This window comes from Podarcis cretensis (assembly GCF_951804945.1).
Source record: "Podarcis cretensis genome assembly, chromosome: 5".
NCBI lineage: Eukaryota > Metazoa > Chordata > Lepidosauria > Squamata > Lacertidae > Podarcis > Podarcis cretensis.
Genome location: NC_137174.1, coordinates 28539223 through 28545047, shown reverse-complemented (window position 1 = coordinate 28545047; position 5825 = coordinate 28539223). Strand labels below are relative to the sequence as shown.

The 5825-nt window shown below is 44.3% G+C and overlaps 1 long non-coding RNA gene across 3 annotated transcripts in view; it reads right to left on the bottom strand.

The window, feature by feature from the left end:
- The window catches only part of LOC307215942, a 576636-nt gene that overhangs the window by 484493 nt on the left and 86318 nt on the right, over positions 1–5825 (bottom strand). The gene's annotated exons all lie outside the window — the stretch shown is intronic.

The following is a 5825-nucleotide window of genomic DNA, read 5'->3' as shown; positions in this document are numbered from 1 at the left end:
TTTTAAACAACAACAACAACACTGATTGATAGGGGGAAAGTGGAAACACAAAGGAAAAAATATTGAACAAGGAAAGTAGCGTTGGGCAAGAGAAGGCAATCTTAAATGGCAGCTGCTGGGCACTTTTGCAGAATGGGAAAAGGAAAAGGAAGACTGCAAAGGAGGAAGGGGAATCATAGAATAGAATCATAGAATCAAAGAGTTGGAAGAGACCACAAGGGCCATCGAGTCCAACTCCCTGCCAAGCAGGAAACACCATCAGAGCACTCCTGACATATGTTTGGATCCATTGCTCCGTGTCCACTTCTCTGGAGCAGCAGAAAACAACCTTTCTCCCTCCTCTATGTGACATCCTTTTATATATTTGAACATGGCTATCATATCACCCCTTAACCTCCTCTTCTCCAGGCTAAACATGCCCAGCTCCCTTAGCCGATCCTCATAAGGCATCGTTTCCAGGCCTTTGACCATTTTGGTTGCCCTCCTCTGGACACGTTCCAGTTTGTCAGTGTCCTTCTTGAACTGTGGTGCCCAGAACTGGACACAGTACTCCAGGTGAGGTCTGACCAGAGCAGAATACAGTGGCACTATTACTTCCCTTGATCTAGATGCTATACTCCTATTGATGCAGCCCAGAATTGCATTGGCATTTTTAGCTGCCGCGTCACACTGTTGGCTCATGTCAAGTTTGTGGTCAACCAAGACTCCTAGATCCTTTTCACATGTACTGCTCTCAAGCCAGGTGTCACCCATCTTGTATTTGTGCCTCTCATTTTTTTTGCCCAAGTGCAATACTTTACATTTCTCCCTGCTAAAATTCATCTTGTTTGTTTTGGCCCAGTTCTCTAATCTGTCAAGGTCGTTTTGAAGTGTGATCCTGTCCTCTGGGGTGTTAGCCACCCCTCCCAGTTTGGTGTCATCTGCAAATTTGATCAGGATGCCCTTGAGTCCATCATCCAAGTCATTGATAAAGATGTTGAATAAGACCGGGCCCAAGACAGAACCCTGTGGCACCCCACTAGTCACTCTTCTCCAGGATGAAGAGGAACCATTGATGAGCACCCTTTGGGTGCTTGTTGAAAAGTTGGGACTAAGTTGGGAATCACTTGTTGAAAGTTGGGACTAAAGGTGGATCTGGAAAAAAGGTATCTAATACCATCAGCAAATTCTAATGACTGGCATGCACTACCTTCAGTACCTTGCAAAACAGAAAGATGTCTAGGTTCAACAAGGGTAACAACAATACAGTATCATCACATCATGCATTCCATGTATATGCAAAACCACGTATATGACAAACACCCCCCTTGGAACTGCCTCTACACAAGCATCCTTACGCTCCCAGTGCTGGCATGCTGAGTGGGCCTCACTCAGTAAGCAAGGCAGAGAGTTTTAACTGCAGAGGATATCAGTATTATTACGCCAATAGGGGACAATTTAGGAGTGAAGTTAACACAGAATGGCTAAGTCCAATTATTAAGTTCAGGGCAGGGGTTAGATTTCAGCTAGTACTGTGCTCAAACCTGTTCTCCAATTTCTTAAAAGTTTTCTTCCATTGCAAAAAGAAGCTTCCATTTTTCCGTCCAATTCTCAAGGCACTTAAAATATTTCTTTAGAACGTTAGTGGGGACAAAGGTGAGATTACCTTCTTGCTGCAAGCTGGCTGTGGGTGGGGTGCTTGTTTATCTTGCCATTAAACATTTATCCTACAGTCTACAGCTTCCCCAACTGCCTGTGCTTCCGGATCACAAAAAAATTCATGGGTGAACTGACCTCATGACATCTTTCCCTAAGCTTCAATTGAATCATGGGAAGTTGAACAAGAAATACTTGATTATAGAACTCTGTACAACATAACCCCTCTCCTTTGGCAACTTTCTTCTTCTGCTTCTATCCCTGCCTCCTCCTTGGCCCTAACTTCCTAAACTAGATATGGGAAGTGTGTCTAAAGGTATATTAACATTTATCCTTGCACAAACCACCAGAGAGATGATTTGTGGAATTAAAGCAAAGATGCTTGCAAACACCCTTTGGCCACCTTGAAAATGGGGTAAAGGCAACAGCAACCCTGCACTCTGTTGGAAGTAAAACAGCAGAGAGATTATTTGACTTGGGAAACTCACTGGTGCCAAATAGAAGCTTCCCCCTACAGAGCATATACAGTAGCTGCTTGCAGATGGTAATTTTCATTGACACCAAAGCTCAAGGAAAAATGTTAACCCACAACAGCTGCTATTTTAAAAAACAAAATGTAGATACGTGAAATATGGTCATACATTTAACATAATGTGTAGTTTGGCCCTTAGGCACTAACCTACACTACAGTGGGTGCAGCATGCAAGCTCTCCACACTGACTTAAGTTTTACTCTTGGAAGCACTGAGTGCTGGGTATAATATAAAATAGCCTGATGGGGGAAAACAAAAGCAAAAATAGTCTGAGACTTGATTGCCACCAGAGAGTAGCAAATAGATACAGATTGGCATTCCAGGATGGAAATGGACACTTCCCCAATTCAGAGTGATATGCAGACAGCAAGCAAGGCTGTATGCTTTTTACATTGAATGATTGGTTCAATAAAAGTTACCGTAATGCCTTATGTATTACAAATTTCATTTCTCTGTGACTCATAGCCGACTATGCAGGGAGGGTGGACCCTCTTTCTGTATGTCTCACATTATTGTTACTACAAAATCATAATTGATGTTAATAATCACCACATCAGAAACACTTGGGTTTGTCATTTTCCTTACTTTTTAAGCACACTTTATGATAAGTCTGCTCTATTATTTCCAATTGAGTTGTGGCAGATTTTTCGGAAATGGAAATTCTTCAGGGAACCAAATTGTCTTCAAGAGAATATGTCATAGCAAGTCTGCCTGAGGCTGTATATGCACCTACACAGATTCGTTCAGCATCATGCCCCATTGATTGTCATGGTGCTTTCTTGAAAATATATTTGTGCAGGATTGCAGCTTCAGTTAAATTAAGACCTCAAAGTATGTTCTCTACCAGTGAGTGATGGTCCATCTGGAAGTATACTCTTTTAGACCATTTAGGGGCGCAGATGTCAGAACTACAGATCTCTGGAATGGGGTTAACAGACCCCATCAGCATCTCACAGTTCTTCTTCACCAGCTTAATGGGACTGAAATAGGCTCAGTTGGTAGAGCATGAGACTTTTAATCTCAAGGTCATGGGTTCGAGTCCCATGTTGGGAGTTGGACTAGATGATCCTCATGGTCTCTTCCAACTCTATGATTCTATTACCTGCTATAGGGGAAGTGAGTACTAGTTCACAATCATCTCCCCCCACTCCTCCTCTCACACAAATGCCACTGGCACTCAAAGAATAACTGCTGTAAGAAATGATAAATGGTTGGAGAGACCATATTCTTCACATACATATATTTCCCCTTTGCCTTCAGTTCCCATGTAAGACTTATTTATGAACAGAAAACCAACCATAATTACATGAAGGGACAACTGAAGATAGAGTCTGAAGAAGCATACACCTAATAAACACAGAATGCCTAATACAAACTCTGCATGACATAAAGCACATAGGAAAAATCTGTCTTTTTTGACAGCTGAGCTAGGTTTATTGGTGACAACTAATACAAGGAATCCCATTTCCTTAAAGGTGGCAGGGAACTGTGTCACAGTACAAAGAGGCGCTGGAAAAAAGGAGCCACATGGCTTTGTCAGTCTGGGGGTCACGCAAAAGGAGAACTGCTAATAGAAGAACTAAAATATTGATCAACCTTGCAGCGTATTCATTCATCTTTTCTGCTGATCAGCACACACACACACACACACACACACACACACACACATTTGGGGTTTTCTGTTTATTTCCTTTACATCTCTCCGGGGCTCCCAGGTCAAATACACCAAGGTCACAGTGCAGAGCACCGATTCTTGCTGCACACACAGTTGGCTGAACAGTGAGCCCAAAGCAATGCCCTTCTCAAAGGCAGAGTCAAAGGCAGAGATGCTTTTCGGATTGAGACTCGCAGCCTTCCAAGCGGCTGGTGTACCATGTTAAATTGAAAACAGAGACCAGGGGGAAGCATAATGCCAAAGGTCACCCAAAGTGCCCAGTGCTAAACATCCAGTTCACTTATGCCATTCCAATACCAGTGCTCCATTCACAAATTGTGTCGTCCCTTAAAGAGGGCACGTGTTGTGGTGAGACCTGGAAACCGATACCCTGTGTTGTGGGTGGGTAAGATTAGTCAGCCACAACACCCGATTGGTAGGTCCCTTGATGCTGGATTTAATCTGGCCAATGGGGTGCAGCTAGACTAGTGACTGGGAGCGGCCGCCGAGACCACATAACACCAGTCTTGAAAGACCTACATTGGCTCCCAGTACGTTTCCGAGCACAATTCAAAGTGTTGGTGCTGACCTTTAAAGCCCTAAATGGCCTCAGTCCGTTATATCTGAAGGAGCGTCTCCACCCCCATCGTTCTGCCCAAATACTGAGGTCCAGCACCGAGGGCCTTCTGGCAGTTCCCTCACTTGGCAAGAAGCCAAGTTACAGGGAACCAGGCAGAGGGCCTTCTCGGTAGTGGCACCCACCCTGTGGAACACCCTCCCACCAGATGTCAAAGAGAACAACAGCTACCAGACTTTTAAAACACATCTGAAGGCAGCCCTGTTTAGGGAAGCTTTTAATGTTTGATGCATTACTGTATTATTATTATTATTATTATTAGACCTATATATGCCCATGCACATGACCCAGAGCTTCCTCTTTCGTTGTGTGCATTCAGAACACCCGTCCACCTCTCCCTACTTTTAGGGCTTTTGCGTTTGACCTTGCTATGCTGTTGTGTGTCATCTGTCGTTGGGACAGGGGCATGGCAGGAATTTGCCCCACTTGGCTGATTGGCTGTTGCCATTTGGGTTTCACCGACCGCACAGCAAATTGTCACAACTTGTAAGGTTGCGGATAGGCTCTGGTTCAGGTCATAGGGAGGGGAGAATGCTTTCACCATCCGTATGTGAAGGGTATTCCTTTAAAGGAATCCAGGGACTCAATGGTTTGGTCAACCCCTGAGAGGGGGTTGTGCCTGTGCCTGAGTTGAGAGGGACATTTGGGTGGCAGAGATAGCCTGTTCCCGGCTTTCCGCTTATCCAGGTGTTCACCCTTGGCTGACCTATGCTGGAACCCTTGGTCAGCGCTACCTGCATGGCAGGGAGCTAGTTGAACCAGAGCCTATGCAACCACTCACTTTCTGTAATCAATAAAGTTGTGGCCTAAATTCTGCCAAAAACCAAAACTAAAATTTGAGTCAAGTGTGAATTTATTTAGGGAGGAGGTTTCTGGGTCTGAACACGCAATTATCTTTGCCAGCTGTTCCTTTCCTACACATACTGCTAATGTAGCAGCAGTTGCTTGAATTACATCCCTCCCACCCCTCCATTAAAGTTACTGGTTGCTCAGGGGGGTGGGAAAGGCCTGCCTCCCACAGTGATTGGAACAGCACACAGAATGGAAATAATGTGCAAGCACCTGGCAGACCCCAGTATACGGCTGTTTAGTATGTACATCTCATACCCTCCAACATTTCTCTGATGAAAATAGGGGTGCCAACAACAACAACATTTTTTACTATTTATACTCCATCCATGTGACTGGGTTGCCCCAACCATTCTGGGCAGCTTCCAACATTTATATAAACATAAGAGAACTTTAAACATTAAAGAAAACCTTTCCTATAGATGGCTGCCTTCAGTTGGCTTGGGAGTCGGATAACTCCATACCCTCCAACATTTCTCTGAAGAAAATAGGGACATCCTAAGGGGAAAGTGGGGCGT